This window comes from Pavona decussata, unplaced genomic scaffold (assembly GCF_977016875.1).
Source record: "Pavona decussata unplaced genomic scaffold, jaPavDecu1.1 SCAFFOLD_402, whole genome shotgun sequence".
NCBI lineage: Eukaryota > Metazoa > Cnidaria > Anthozoa > Scleractinia > Agariciidae > Pavona > Pavona decussata.
This window is the reverse complement of record NW_028145771.1, coordinates 153,449-170,000: the sequence shown is the minus strand read 5'-3', so window position 1 is coordinate 170,000 and position 16,552 is coordinate 153,449. Positions and strand designations below refer to the sequence as shown.

General features: G+C 38.5%; 2 long non-coding RNA genes across 7 annotated transcripts in view; both read left to right on the top strand.

The window, feature by feature from the left end:
• The first annotated feature begins 809 nt into the window (after positions 1–809).
• Positions 810–2,030, top strand: LOC146451090 (uncharacterized). The gene is made up of 2 exons (XR_014860119.1): positions 810–1,174; positions 1,789–2,030. It is a non-coding gene; the product is annotated as an uncharacterized LOC146451090 (long non-coding RNA).
• Positions 2,031–2,826: 796 nt separating this feature from the next.
• Positions 2,827–16,552, top strand: part of LOC146451089 (uncharacterized) — a 28,002-nt gene continuing 14,276 nt past the window's right edge. For 2 of the 6 annotated variants that reach the window (XR_014860109.1, XR_014860108.1), the window contains exons 1-5: positions 2,827–4,588; positions 5,337–5,440; positions 5,962–6,077; positions 6,553–6,677; positions 12,997–13,152. This is a non-coding gene — a long non-coding RNA (uncharacterized LOC146451089). Of the gene's footprint in view, positions 4,589–4,616; positions 5,093–5,336; positions 5,441–5,961; positions 6,078–6,552; positions 6,678–6,871; positions 7,230–7,274; positions 7,818–9,298; positions 9,439–12,996; positions 13,153–16,552 lie in introns of those variants that run through there. The other 4 variants (XR_014860110.1, XR_014860111.1, XR_014860112.1 and 1 more) reach the window with 4 other exon arrangements.

The following is a 16,552-nucleotide window of genomic DNA, read 5'->3' as shown; positions in this document are numbered from 1 at the left end:
ATAATACGGACAATGTTTGTGGCTAGAATATTTTTCCTGAAATCAATCATTCCTAGTCGTTAAAATGATCAAACTAATCAAATAAAACGTTCTATCGCACGCAAAATGCGAAAAAGACCGCTAAAATTGATCTCTTGGAGTATTTTGTCGACTCAAAAGCCATTTCGATTCTATGTTGTTGGTTTGTCGAAAACCTCAGATGACAAAATCTTTCCCCAAGGGCAGTTGTTGGAGTTTAGCCATTTTGGCCAAAGTCACATGAGCTTCCCGGTCTCGAAAGCTCATTATTAGAAATAGATTATGAAATAAGGTTAAGCAATTAGCTTGTCCTCTTTGGGTAACTTGTCTAATTTTGAGTCATTTCGATTCCATGTTGACGATTTGTCACAATCTCACTGGAGCGGATCGGCCGCAAACAACCACTGATGGATGAGGCTGGGCCGTTTTAAACAATCGGCATATTATTCAGCCATAACTTATATTTAATTAAACACTATCTGGAAACCAGTTAAATAATGGTTATATATTTATATACTGCACACATCGCATATTCTCATCACGGTTTACAATTCTTCTTTGGGGTAAAATTCTGTTTTTTTAAAAAGTGTTGTGTTGATTGGCCTATTGGAGCTTGACCACAAACACCGTAGGATGCGTTTGGCGTATTAATGTGAAAGAATGAACAATGGACCTTCACTTGTAGCACACGCCATATGGTAGACGTGTTAGTCGTTGACCTACACCTTTCCAGGTTAATTAGCAAACAGGGACAATTATCTGTTATAACTGGGTGTAAAAAATGCAGTATATGAGAAGTGGTGCGGTCGGTGGAACAACCTGGAGGGCTAGACAAGGCTAGGCCAACAAATACATTTACACGTCGAGAAGAACTTCAGAATAGGAGCTTCCGCAAGTAACCCGCTTTGCACGTTTATCAAAGTAACACTCAAGAATGGATCCAAAGCGTCTCTTTATCATGTTGACTTTGTTGCTGCTTGTGATGTGCGTTCTGGTGGACCTGGGAGAGGCTTTTGAACTGCGGCCGCGAAGAAGAAGAAGAAGGAGACGATGGTGTTCCAGAAGGCTCAGATGGTGTTCAAAGAGAAGGAGAAAAAGTCCAATAAAGGCAGATATCCTAAAGCCTTTAAATATGAACGGTCTGTGGACGATCTTGGTAGGTGTCCAGTTTATAAGTTCCATAATCTTTTAACATCATAATACCTTTTTGAGCTAAGCAAATCGGAGCAGATTAAAACGGTGTTAGTTTACCATTAATCCCAGCCTTTTAAAGACCTGAAAAGGATCTTGAAAGTTGACGCCTGGATAAAAAATAAGCTCCGACGCAAATATTAACCTGTATTTGTTTTGTTTTTAACGAAACGGCATCTTTTACAATTGGATTGCGTCATTAGGTAATGTGGCCGAATAAGCTATCCTGAGTAGAAATCTTGAATGATTTATATTTTTGTCTGTGTGTGTTTGCTTTATTATCAAATTGTCAGAGCAACCTAAATTTTACAAATACAGGGAGAAATTTAGGCTGTTAGATTGTAGAGAAACCGTTTCGTTTCGGAGCTAACGTTAGTAAATTCATTAAGGCAAAAGATTTATAAAATAACCATTTATATTCAGTTAGCACCACAAGTACACATATAGTCCAGTAAACTGCTTTGAATCGGTGTTAATCTAGTTTTTTTTATTACGTCAGTGTGTGTTAAACATAGTTTTTCCACATGCTTTCCTTGTTGGATTGTAGATTTTAATTTGGTTTGCTGTTTTCCTTATCAGGCTTCGAAAGAACAATAGGATGCTAACCTTCAGACGTTAAAGCTTTGTCTCTGATTGATGAAATTCCAAATGTGAAATGCCAAGATATCATTTTTCATAATCCTGTAGTAAGTAAGAAGAGTAAATAGTTCAAGCTCGGTTTTGAATTAAGATACCAACTTAAGATTCCATGTATTACTGGAATTATTCGAAAAGCCAGACCAAAGGCATTGCTCTAATAAAATAAGTGTTATGTGAACAAATTATGAAGTCAGTATGTTTACAATACCTAGATTGTAAGAGCATGTCCATGAGAGGACAAGGCAGTGGTGATAAATGCCATCTCACTAATTTCAATGAAACTTGGTCAGATTGAAGGGCCCACCAAATAATGTCAAAAGCCAAAGTGATTTGGTATTTGGAATTTTCCGGGTGGAGTTAGACCACTCCTCTCTTTTTTTTTTTTTTTACAAATACTTCCAAAACAAATTAATCTAAAAAAAAAAGTGTAAATCTTAAGCTGGTAGAATTTATCTAGTTGTATTGTGGCTGCACATGAGCATAAGTACATCCTTCATGAGTTATGTGCAGGATTCTCAGATTATTTGATTAATGACCTGTCAATCAATTCAAGTTAATAATTAACTAGCTAAAATAGCATATCAAAATATGGTGATTTCGTGGCCAAATATCTCCAATGGTATAGTCCCCCCAAAATGGATACAACTATCATGGTGTAGATCAACCTTTGGCCTAACCAAATCGACAAGAAAAATTTGGGGCCTGCTATTTTCAGCGCGAATGACAAGCTCAAACTCTGCACATCTTGCACAAGATTTTGGTTTAATACAACCCATAGTCGCAGAAGAAAACAACTTAGGAGCGAGTTAAAAGATCCCTCCCATTTATTTCTATTAGTTATTGATCAACTGACTCTCTCGTAGTAGATATGATAATAATATTTGGAATTTGAGCAAAAATTATGCTAACTTCTTTGCGTGACGTGCCACACGAGATCGTGATCAGTAACTTAAAAGGAACACGTTTTAGTAGAAATTTCCTAGCATGTGTATAACCCGATGCGAGTTCATTTCTGCTGTTGAGAGTTGACATTTCCGGCCAGCATAATATGAAAAAATTATCCCACAAACACAAATTACATCTCTTAGATACATTCGAATAGGACCTAGTTTTTTTTTTTTAACTTGCCGCCATTTTATTTCATACGCAATTTTCTGATCTTTTAGGCTCCATATATACTTACTAAGCCCGGTAGCATGTTTGTAGCGCTTATTACGAAATGAACATAAATGATTTCTGAATCTTAATTTCAAAGTAGTGTCACAAAGCCTGGTGTATGTTTCCTTCGTGGCTGGAGTGGTGACTTCAGCTTGGTAGATGACATTTTCTACGTTACAGTTTTCATCCATAGGGCACGAGTTGGGATTCCGGCAATTACAGTTCTTCTTTTGATCGTTGGTGCGTACGGATTTGTTAATTTTAGCTTTTTTATGATTAGATATTATTGTTCTGACGTTAGCCATGCAGCTGTAGCTTAATTTTATTGTGTTACGGCTAAACATTTTGTGAAGGGGGTTAGACTTAGGGAGACGTTTGTCGATAACTGAAAGGAAGCATTTTCCCACGTTTGTTGCCACGTCATAAAGTTATTTTTGCAACTCTGAAATTCACAGCAGGGTTTGCGTGTCAATTTCCGGTTTTGTTCTGCTAGTGCAGTACAACATCTGTCATTATCTGATTATCATGTACTCAGCGGCTTTTGAAGCGTCATGATCGTGTATTTTGCGGTTCATTGATCTGCCGTGAATGTCACGACATGGTTTAGGAAGCTAAACCAGATTATCTGAACATATATGGTAAACAAACAGTTAAAAAAGTTAATATTTTAGACGTAACCTAATATAAACACTTGAAGTGTCGCTCGAAATTCAAGGAAGTGCGGTAAGGCGATGAGAATGGCGGCTGAGTCGCCTCTGTCTTCGACTCAATTGAGTTTTTTTGCCTTCTCTCTGTCGGAACAAAATCTGGCACACTGTTTCAAGCGAATGGTTCAGCAGACCGCAGCAGAGCAGTTCCGGAACGCCAATTAAGATGAGTTTGCTGAAATGTCCATCTATGACCTAGCCAATGAAAATGGCGCGCGAGTCAGTCCATCGTGGTTTGGATCCTCTTGGAAGAAGGATGTAGTCCGTGTTTCAACGTTTTTTGGGATTATAACAAGAACAATTCGCCCCAAGAACCTAGACGACGGCAAAGTAACGTCTTCTGTTGAATTTAAAGCGATCAAAGATATGATCAATTCTATACCGATCGATATAATGGCGGGAAGAAGTTAGTTTCCAGCCATGTTTCCAGAGACACCTCCAACTTCGCCAGAAACCGATTGCTTGCAGTCACTTGAGACTGTGCGTTTGCGACGACAGCCAAATAAGAAAGATTGACAACTGGGCCTCGATTGAAGATAAAACAAGCTGGTGCTGTCTCTAATAACTGCCTGGATGTATTACAGGAGCAGTCTAAATGCTGCGACCTTGGTAAAGTGTTTGGCTATGCTTGTTGTACGGTGAACAGCAAAAACAGGATTTCGTAAGAGAAATTTTATCCTCAGCCCTAAATACAGTTGCCCAGAAGCAGGAAATACGCAAGGCATTTGACACTGCTGAGCGATGACCTCAATAGGCAATATCTGGAAACTCTACGAGTGCCCGACTGGGTTCAGCTGTATGTGAAGCTGAACTCAAAGTTACCCAATCAATCTTGGTAAAGTCTACTTAATTTTCTCAACATCGGTCGAAGTGGGGTAAGTTTTATTTTTTACTTGTCTTTGTCATCAATTTCACTCGCACTCAGGGAAGGGAATTTTAGATTGCCTTTTTTTTTTTATAAAAAAATCCATCTCACAATTTGACTTTTACTCCTCGCTGGAAGATTTGAAAGTGCGATAGTTTCATCAATATTCGAATTAATTTATTCTGAGACGAACTCTTTTCTCCTGGAACAACACAATACAAAGAAAATACCTCTATGATCCCTTAAATTTCAGCAACACATATTTCACTGATCAATGCAAGGTATTCCTTGTAGAAGAGAGAAAGATCATGAACATTATGAATCAACGAATGATGATGATGATTATGGTGATGATGATGATGATGATGATGATGATGATGACGATGACGATGACGATGACGATGACGGTTAAAAAATCCTTTCCTATGGAACAAAAGGAGAATTTGACCTCACATTAAAAGTCACTTAGTGCCTTATTCCGCACACCTCTTCCTCTTTGAGTCCACAACTAAGGGTAAGCAACTTAAATTCCAGAGCACTTGCTATTTAGTTAAACTTGCATCACACACTGAGGTGATGTAAGATTTGTAATCAGTCTGAAAGATTTGTACACTCATAATAATTTGACAAGCAGGCAAGCATGATATTAAATCCAAGCCCAGTGGAGCACAATGTATGCTATTAACTTAATGGGAACTTTTAATAACAATTGCTTGATTCTTGGTAAAGTATGTTTTTGATCCATGGCTATTTTGCAGGAGTGAAGTGGAAAAATTAATAACAAGACTCAATGAAGAAAAAAAGGTCCTAAAGGCTGATGGGCTAACTGTTGATGGCAAACATTACAGGGTAAAATTTAAAGGTTGTAAAATTTGCAATAATGATTAGATTTTGTGATCTACATAATACATTAAAAGAAATACACAATAACATTAAAATAGATTTTACCCACTCCACATCCTTCGTCCAATGGACTATACCTGTGAGTAGGCCTACAACAGTTGCCTGGCTACAGTCTTGAAAAGTCCCTGAATTCTATCAAAAGGCCCAAATGAAAGTTCTTAAAAAGTCCTTAATTTGTCCTAAAGTAGACTGAGCATATCTGAGTTAAACCAAAGTTGACATTGCCTAGCATATACCTAAATATTCTTATTTTCCTAGTGTTTGGGTGACAAAAAGCAAGAAGCCATGCAACGTTTAACTCCATTTCTTTACGAACCCTGCACAGGGATTGTTCATAGTGCCCAGTGAATGTGTAAATCTTAGGTTTCTGAAACTTACACTGTAGCTTTAGTTCCTTTGTTATATGTTGTTTTTTTAGACTTAAATAACTACTATTTTCATTGCACAACTGATGTAAATACATCGTTTTATTTTCTGTAGTGGCATTGATCTTGAAGGCCCTTTACATGCTGCTTGCCAAGCTTTATGACAACACATTTTCACTTGGTGGACGTGGGACTGACGTTTAATTTTGTTTCCTTTGCCATGCATTACAGGTATTTTGTAGCTTTCACCTCTGTTTTGTGATTATTGTATTATAGTACTCATCATGACATGATCGAGCGTGCCACATTAAATTGTAGTTTCCAATATGAATGGGATTTAACCTGACTATGACCTTACCATACACCATTCTGATCAGTGTTCTATCTCATGAAAGACACTTATTAGGAGTTACATGTGGCAGATGTTGGTCATTTACATATTACCAAGTTTGTCTACTACATGTAGTATGTGATGAGTGTTGCCAATGATCACCACAAGTCTCTCTTTGGGTGAACAGTGGGTTGTTTAAGGGGCATTCTACTAGCATGCCAAACGTCATGTGTCATGTGTCATCATCAGTGTAGTTTAGTAGCATATACAATTTGTGAAATCGCATTATGCATGCATAGTAGGCATAGCTAACCACCTTGAGAAATCTGTATTAAGGAGCTGATAATAATTTTGCTATTTTGAATTTACTTGCAGTGAATGTTTGGCCTTCCAGAAGCAGCAGAGGAACTTGGCTTTCATAAGCTGTGACTCTGTGAGAATTACTTACGTCCAGGTGCTTCTTGGGAACAAAAAACAAATTGGAAAGCAGAGATGTACATGTAAGTGTGCATTCACATTTTTGCAAATTAATTTCACTGCTGATCATATTGGTTTGTTTGGCATGCCCTTAAGAACAACAGAGGAGCTTGGCTTCTGTAAGCTGCGACCGTGAAAATTCAGTTTCCCCAGGTGTTTCTTTGGGCACTACAAATTTAAAATAATATTTCTGTTTGTACATAAACATTTCTCTTAGGTAATTTGCATCAAGAAAACTTTTAGTGATTGGCTTGCCTAGAACAACAGAGAAGCTTGGCTTCTGTAAGCTGCAACTCTGTGGGAATTCAGTTTCCCTGTTTCTTTGAGCACTAAACTAGATATAATGTTTGAGCACATGCACATAAACTTTTCGCTTGTTTTTTTTCTTAGGTAATTTGCATCAAAATAAAGAATGTTTGGTCAAATTAAAGTCTTCTGTCATTCTTTCTATAAATGTACTTTTCTTATGCAGATCCTTATAGTGAGAATCCCATTAGAGGAAGTATCAAACATTGGACACCAGATCGGTTCACACTCCCTTGTTGCTCTTCCTTCTCCAGGACCAATAATTATTTCGAACTGAAGATAGGCCTTCATGGTAATTCCTGTTTTCTTTGCAGTTTTAAGGGCAGCACAACCTGACAGTTGAATTGCACTGTTTGATATCTCTGTGGAGCCATTAAAAGACTTGGTCAAAGACAACTGAACTGCTGACTACTCTGACAGTGCTTGCCTCAAATGTCCCTTGTTGCTGCTTGTTGTATGATTTAAAAGACATGCACAGGGATTTTTCTCTCCACATTGGTGTTTTGAAGTGCCTGCACTCTTTCACAGCATTAAGTGTGGCACTCCCTACTTTGTTGAGTAGATGCTCGAAGAAGTCAAGTCTGACATTTGTAAATGTAAAGTGGCACCATTTCGCTGCATAACAAACATTAAGTGTTAGATTGCATGTGGAGTGTTAACAGGTGCAGCAATCTCTGCCTTTATAGTACTCTTCTAGAGTTCAGATGAATGAATTGCGTTACGGAAAATTATAAAAAGAAATGAAAATACAGAAAGAAAGAAAGAAACCAAAGAAAGAATGAATGATTGAAAAAGAGAAAAAAAAAAAAAGGAACGAAAGAATTATCATGAAAATCAATTTGATTTTGTGCCGCTAAGTAGAGTGCTTGCAGGCGCATATAATCCGCAATCGATGAGAAACGCACATCACTCTGCTAGCACTTACAAAGCCGCTCAACTATCGAATTGGAAAGCTAAATTTTGGGATTTCGATCCTACGATTTGATTTAAGTACTTACCTGGAACTCTGTGGTTGTGTGCAGAGTTAATGCACTCGACTACTTCTGCCAACCATTCCAGGTAAAGACTGCGTTTCTTCACAGGTCTGGCCTTCAGAATTGTTTAGTTGCACTGGAAAACACCACATCCTGTAATGCTTTTCTAAGGCTTCCCTTGTTTTAAATTGCTTTGTGCATAGCGAGCAACATGTAGTGTAGATTTCGGCCATTCTGTTACGCTTCGCTTGCTCGACAAAAACAGTAGTCAGAAAACAAGAGGCGTTCTCTTACCTGAGCGTGTGAAAATTTCCGACCGGAAATGTAAACAATGTTACACGTACGCACGTGCGTACCTCGAAAATCTCAAAAAAAAAAAAAAAAAATTTATGTGGCTTATTTATTTATCTACTTATATAATATTCTTTTGGTGTAAAACCTGAAAAGCGTTAAAGCGTCTTATACACATGCAACAGTTTTCTCTTATTATTGCTGTTAAAAGAAAACTGTGTGAATATTACACTATTCATTTTATTATGAGAGCTCGCGCTCAAAGCCCAGCCATCACAACGGTGATGGTCGAGGCACTTGTGTCAACCTGCGCCGCAAAATCTCCCGTTGGCCGGAAAGCACGTAAATTTATTCCTGGGACCCGGAGTGAACATCTTTTTCCTTATTTGCAGCATGGTTACAGTCTAGAATAAAAGTTAATGTTTAAGATTTTCGCTGCTAGAAAAATGATAAGTTTTGTGCGCAAAACAAAATACCATATATCTTTAGTAAGGATAATTATGTACATTCACGACAAAATAAAGAACCAACATCTCTAATATTTGTATCTTACTTCAGTAAGCTCGATCCGGTTGTAGCCCGTTTCGCTCTCAACTTCACTATTACCAGTATTAAATGATTAAAATGATTCAGATATTTCAATTTCGACCCAATCAAGCGCAAACAAAGGAGGCACCTAAAAAGCTATTAAACAAATTGAAAATCCCCACGCGCTTTCAAATGATACACTTCTGATCGAGTTTATTATTTTGTTCAAGGTTTAATTAATGCTAGATTTCCAGTCATCGCCTTCCTCGCATATTTTCTTTCTTAATATTTGTTGGTGAATAAGAGCCGCAAAGTCGATCCTACAAAGGCCTGTCTTATCTCGATAAATTTGACAAACTTATGCTGTCGTTGACAGAAGGGAGTCTCAAAATTTTTTTTAACGCCTTTCGGGCGAGCAAAAATTTTGTCCTGTGGAGAAGCTACGTCCAGCAAATAATAGACCTCCTGCCGATGTTTTGCTATTCAACAGCAAAACATCGGCAGGGGTCATTGATTTCAGAGGTGCATTAATCTCGTCATGAGTGCTAAATGGCGGTTGAACCACAAGATATTTTGTCAAGTGCTTCTTGATAAACGCCCTTAGCGCTATCGAAGCATTCTTTATCTGATGATATCTCAGATAGCCTTTTGTTAATGGGTTCAGGAATGTTTCTCAGGATTGACGGTGGGTGTTTGGGTTCTTTATGGACATATAATGGGATGTTGCCCTCCTTAATGTAAGGGTAGAATTTATTGCTTTTAAGGTCAAGCGTGACGTCTAAGAAATAGACCCTTGTGGTGTTTGCTTCGACTGCACTGTGATTTTTAAGTCTTGGTCACGGAAGACTATCCATATCCCCTTCTTTATCCTTTCTATTTCGCGTGGCTTCTTGTTGTAGACAGCCAGTCCGCCGTCACGGTATAAGCCGATATTATGGCCATACTTCTTGGTGATGAGAGACAGAAGATAGCATAGAACCCATTCACATGTTTCAGCTTCATCGAATTTATTGCTTGCTGATTTCTTCTACCATGGACAATTGTCGCTGAACAACAGCGATCGTTTTGCATGCAGTACAATCTCACGCTCTTGACTGGTTATTTGACGGTACTGAGAGGCAAAGTCGAGCGCTTCCGAGAGCCACTTCTCGGTGATCGATGGATAAGACTCACAAACGTCAAAACATATGAAAGGGAGCGAGCTCTTGTTAAGTTCCTAAACCGCCGGAGGACGCTTGCTGTGTTTTTTTCACTGGTTTATTTTCGGCTAGTGATAATGGAGGCGTTAATGTCGTCTAGGATTTGCTTGCTAATGGCACCAATTTCCGACTTCGCTAGATTTATAGGGCGACACGTTGGATAGTCATAAAATTCGGTTAATGATCTTTTAGCGTGACAAATGCTTCTTTCGTAGCTAATTTCTCAATGCGATCATCTAACTTTAGTCGTTCAGCATTGTAGCAGACTTTGAACGCAGACGAGTAGCGTGACTGATGTTTTCTCCACGTTTTTACGTCCTCTGTGCGTTATCAGAGTACAGACCCACGGCAAAATGGAATCTATTTGCTTCATACAATAACCATTTCAACACATTTCGTGAGCGAGCATCGAGTTGCCTGTCAGCTGAGTCAAAATCTTTCCAGAAAACTCAGTTTTAGACTACAACACACATGCAATTGTGATCTTCTAAAGAGTATAATCCGAAAGAATTTCACTATTAATATTTTCAAAACCAACCTTTATTCCAGAAGGAAATCCTGACCCCAAAATATTACAGCATGTTAATCGCTTCACTGCGATTTGTAATCAATATTTACTTGCCATTACCGGATTTCTATCGGCGACATATTTCGACAAATATTTGTTTCCTTTTCACGTCACAACAAAGTTCTAGCTTTTTTATCCTGGTTGAGGTCACTCTCAACGGTCTTTGTCCAATTTTTTATTGGGCAGTTTTCCTTTCCTGCGAAAATTTGCCTGTGTTTTTTCGGTACTCGCAAATACAGTAAATGCAAAACCAGTCACTCTGGCTAAACTGTAGACTCTGATCACGTGGTGGTAAATGTAGGGGTAGAGTCTACCTTTGCATAAGGTGCTCAATGCTGATTTTATTCTTGATGTCACTGTTCATTTGATTTTGGAAATTGCATTGTACGTCCTTCAACTCAATATTTTGAATGAGGTTTAACATACCGTCTTCGAAGGGTATCAGTTCATTAATTCTCGCTGGCGAGTTCCATGAGTTTAATCCGTAAGTTTCTTTAGCTGATGATTCCGTGGGGTTGAGAAAACGGTAGGCTTTCCAGCGCATTCGCTGAAATTCGATGAAATTCGTCATGTATTCGCTTCTCGATGGCAGCGGTATGTTCTTCGTTGAATAGCCCAAATTGACCTTCTCGATAACAATAGATGATGAGACTATCAGAGTGCTCAACAAAATGAAGCTGAATAATATAACAAAATAATGAATTGAAGACTTCATCAGCTATTAAAGGGCTCAATAGATAAACTGGAGCAATATGTATGTTTTCAGAGTTGGATTATTTGGTCGAAGACATTTATTGCTACTGAGAGTTTCATGCTTCTTGCGACGCAATCATCAGGCAACTGTCAAAAATAACGGATACATGTGAAGATATACAAAATTTGCAAATAAAGGACAATGCCTAGTGGCGTGACATGGAGACGGATATTATTGGTTAATCTAAGCGAGCACGGGCTTTAACAGGAATTTTTGGAATGTCTGCACGTGGATATCAGTTCGCTTCTATTGTTCAGTGTTGACATTTCTGGTCGACATGTAATAAAATATTTCTCCCATAGACACAAATTACATCTCTTGCTTACATTTGAATATGATCGGGCCTGTTTTACCTTGCGCTATTTGATGTTGTACATAATATTCCTATCCTTTAGGCTCCAAATATATTTACTTAATTCGGTTGCGTGCTTATACCGTCCGTTCCTAAATGAGCATACATGGTTTCTGTATCTTAACTTAAAAGGTTTGTCACAAAGTCCAATGTATGTCTCTCTTAAGGTTGATGTCGTGACCTCGGCTTGGTAAATGATGTTTTGGTCGTTGCATTTTCCGTCCATGGGGCACGTGCTTAAATTCCGGCAGTAACAATTACTATTACTGGTGGCATCAGATTTATTTATTTATTTATTTATTTGGGCTTTGATGTGGTTGGAAATAATGGTTTTGATATTACTCATGCAGCTATAGCTCAATTTAAGGGTGTTCCGGTTAAACATTTTGTGAAGAGGGTTTGATTTAGGGAAGTGCTGGTCAATGAGGGAAAGGAAGCATTTTCTTACGTTCGTTTTAACATTCTTGCTGTATGGTAGGTTGAACCAAAGAATGTTTCTTCGACGGTTCCTCCTTGATCGCTGCGTAACGTTGTGTGACTATTTGTAACACAGGTTGTAATTGTAGCCACTTTTGTTGAGTACCTCTTGTTACACGGTTTTGGCGTTGTCAAAGCATTCTCGGTCTGAGGATATTTCAAAAAACCCGCTTGTTGATGTAATTTGCAAAGATCATATTTTTTTTGTTGACATTTGAATAAGATCTAGCTTGCTTCACTTTTCTCCATTTAATGTGATAATTGATTTTCTGTTCCTTTAGACTCCATATATACTTGATTAGCTTTGTTGCATTTTTGTAACGTTATCAATTATTAAATTAAATGGAGAAAAGTGAAGCAAGCTAGATCGTATTCAAATGTCAACAAAAAAAGTAATCTTTGCTTTGGGAGAAATATTTCATAACTTGCAAACCGGAAATGCCAACACTCACTTACAGAAATGAAATGACATCGATTTGTAGACATTCTAGGTTCCTGTTAAGAGTCTGTTAAATACCGCGTTTACTGAATTTACCCGATCGTTTTAAATTGAGCTCAGTTTTGCCGCCCAATAGAATCTTGACACATCACGCAAGCAAGCATTGTTCCCTATTTTCAAATTTGTATATCTTTTCATGTAACCGTTATTGTTGTCTGTTGCCTGATGATTGTTTCGCAAGAAGCATGATTGAACGCCGAAATATTTCTCTTATAAGCAAAGATTACAGTTTTTGTTGACATTTGAATACGATCTAGCTTGCTTCACTTTTCTCCATTTAAAGTGACATTTGATTTTCTGTTCCTTTAGAGTCCATATATACTTGCTTAGCTCTGTTACATTTTTGTAACGTTCGTTTTTAAAAGAGCATGTATGGTTTTTGTAACGTTTGCAGATTTTCTGAGTGAGAAAGCCGAGAAAGATACGCTTAAGCGATATGGAGAGGCGTTTGAGGTTTAAGTATACGTGAAAGACTACGTGAAATAGAGAGACGTCGGATCACGCTTCGAGAAGTAAACAGCTCAACGGATCGAAGTCTTGCTTATGTAATGTAAGTAAGCCTACCTATTTTTGGCTGCCACTCTGATTAAAAGACTCAAGTCTTCGGTATTGCTCAGAGTCCAACAGAAATAATTCTATTTTATGGGATAATAAGGGTATACGTCTCGACTCTGAGGCGACATCTAGTCCAAAATGCAGTCACGTTTTACTTGTTTGTCAAAAATTACTGTGTGTAGACTATTTGTTTCAACTTTCTCAAGCTAATAGGGGAAACCAACTGTGAATGCTGATTTTCGGCTCCTACAATTACCAGTTTTCGCATAATTTTTTCTCAAATTCTAAATATTATTATTATATCATTTACGAGAGAGTCAGTAGAACATTAGCTAATAGAAATGTTAATTCGCTCTCAAGTTGTTTTCCTCTGCGACTGTGGGCTTGTATCATGTGCAAGATGTGCAGTGTTTTATGTTGTAATACCACTAAAAATAGCAGGTCCCAAGAATTTTTTTCGATTTGGTTAGGTCAAAGGTAGAACTGAACCATGAGAATTGTATCGTTTTGGGGGGATTATGCCATTGGAGATAATTGGCCACAAAATCACCATATTTTGATATGCTATTTTAGCTTGTTAATTATTAACATGCATTCATTGACAAGTCATAAATTAAATAATCTGAGACTCCTGCACATAACTCATACAGGATGTACTTATGCTTATGTGCAGACACAATAGAATTAGATAAATTCTACAAGCTTAAGGAGCCCTTCCCTTTACACTTTTTTTAGAGTAATTTTTATAGATTTTTTTTTTTAAAGCAGGGGGTTGGTCTAGCCCCCTCCAGAAAATTCCAAATACCAAACCACTTTGGCTTTTGAAGTTATTTGGTTGGCTCTTCAATCTGGCCAAGTTTCATTAAAATCGGCGAGATGGGGTGTATCACCTCTGCCTGGTCCTCTTATGGACATACCCTTAGTATATTCCTTCATAAGATCACGTTACACAAACTACGATGCAATGCTGGTTTCTTTGTAAAGCCAACAAAGGGGTCCTCTAAAGGCAGACAACGACGGAGAACGGCCATACTTTCGTGAATGTATTAAACTTGACGTCTTTTATCATTCCGATAAAATGTAGCTACAATTGTGGACAAAACTGTTAAGAAAACGTACTCTTCCAAGCGTTTTTACAAGTAAACAATCGAACGACCATATTTCCCCCGCCCCCCTCCCCCCGACTCAATGTTGCTTTGGTGGGTCGCGAACGGTTTCCCGGCAATCAGTACTTCCCAAATCAACATTGTATAGAGGTAGGGGTGGAGAGAGAGAAGTAACATGTAGAATTTCGAGGGGAGGAATAGTAAATAATTGATTTTTGTTGGCCGCGTTCCGATTTTTAATGAGTTTTGCCCACTATTGTAAAACAGACAAATCGTTAACAAACAGTGATCAAGCCCTGCCCTGGAACCCGGTCCGGTGATATGTAATTGGACAATTGATACCAATTTATTGTCCAGGAATATTGCCGTTAATTGGTTCTTTGTCGCAGAGATAATGGTTCTAATTTATTACGCAAAGAGAGGCATTATCCCATCACTTTGCCATTTATTAAAAACGGTAAATACAATGTTCTTTTCGGGCGCAATTGACTCGAAAAGTAAGGCGTATATTGGATATTTGGCGTGGCAGAAGATATAACCAGCCGTGGCGATAATGAAACAATGCAACATTTCACTTGCATCGGCCTATAGAATTTGAAACTAGTTCATTTCCGTTAAACAGACAGGACTGCTAAAACGCGCAGGATGACGACCGAGCAAGTTGTGCGCGCGACAAGAGAAAAATTCTTCGCTTTTTGCGGCCGCTACGAAAGAGGAAGGACGTTTTTCTTCCAGTACCATTAAGGAGCGGGCTGGTGTAAAGCCTAGCGAAGTTAACAGTAGGACTATTAGGCGTTTTCTGCACAAGGAAGGTTACCACTATCTGCAGGCGCGTAAAAGAGGCTTGATGTCCAAGGATGACATGCGTCAACGTGTTGACTTTGCAAAGGACATTAAAAAAAACAAAAACAAAACAAAAACAAACAAAAACAAACAAACAAACAAAAAAACACCCTGGGATATTTGGAGCAATACCCTTGCTTTCTATTTGGATGGTGTCGGTTTTGTATAAAATGAATCCGGTGGATCAAGCTAGAGCGCCAATTAAGGAAGAGTATGGAGGAGAGCGTGCGAAGGACTTATCCAGGGATGCACGGCTAAATGATGCAGAAAGGGAAGTGGGGATCGCGTTTTAATATTAATGGTGGCCAATAGTAACAGTAAAGGAGTAATTGAGTGTTATGCATATGATAATATGAACAGCCGCTCATTTGCCTCTTTTGTTAATGGAAAATTTGATTCTAAATTTGCAAGAGCAGACAAGAATGGTTCTCACATGCTTGTACAAGATAACGCACCGAACCAGAATTATGCTCTTGTAAGAAGAGAAAGTTTTCCGTGAATCTATCAATCCTCCACTTTTCTTTGGGGATGTTGTCTTCGGATATCAGAACGACGTCGTTCTCTTTCAGAGGAATTTCTTTTCTTGTCTACTTTTGACGAACAGTCAACCCGGGAAAATAGTCTCGTACCTAACGAGACCAAAAGTGATCTTGAAGTCGTTGGTGGTAGTGATCACGTCCCGTGAGATGTACTTTGACTTTCTTGGGCTGGTTGTTTGGTGGACTCGTTAGATCTCTTCCAATTAAAAAACCAAAGCTAGGGTAATAATTCGTCCGTCTCTTACGTCATCTCCGATATACTAGAGGGAACGCGAGTTGATCATAACTTCAATACCTGTTAGGAGAGTTATAATTTCTGTGTAAGTGAGGAAAGGTCTTCCCAACACTTCCCTTAGCGGTTCCTTGAGTTTACAGCGTACTCTTTCCCACTGATCTCTACGATGACTGGCTTTTTCCGTCATAAACTTCCACCTTACGCCTTGGTTGGCCAATTGATCTTCTTCAATACTCGGGTCTATCTTCGTTAATTTCATTTTTTGAGAAGAGACTTTGAAAAACTTTGCTGCTTCACTATTCTGACTCCTTTAACTCCTGGGAAGATAGTTTTCCTTTGTTGGGCTGTCCATGTAATCGTCACCACCTGGGAATCCGCGCAGTTATCCTTACCAAATGTGCCAGGTTTCGTATCTTGTTGCTAATTCGAGGATACTTCGAGTCCTTCTTTCTTGGCTTCAACTTGACACTCTGGAGCTGACTGTCTTACCGGCTCACGGACTAGCCAATGACCATGTGACTGCTTCACTTGTGTCCAATAAAAACATACTGATACGATTTGTCAAAACACCCTCACCAATCTTACTATTGGTAAAAGATTACGATTTCTCAAAGAAGCCTTACCATTCGTACCATTGGACAGAATGGTAAGCTTCGCAGTCGATTGGCATGC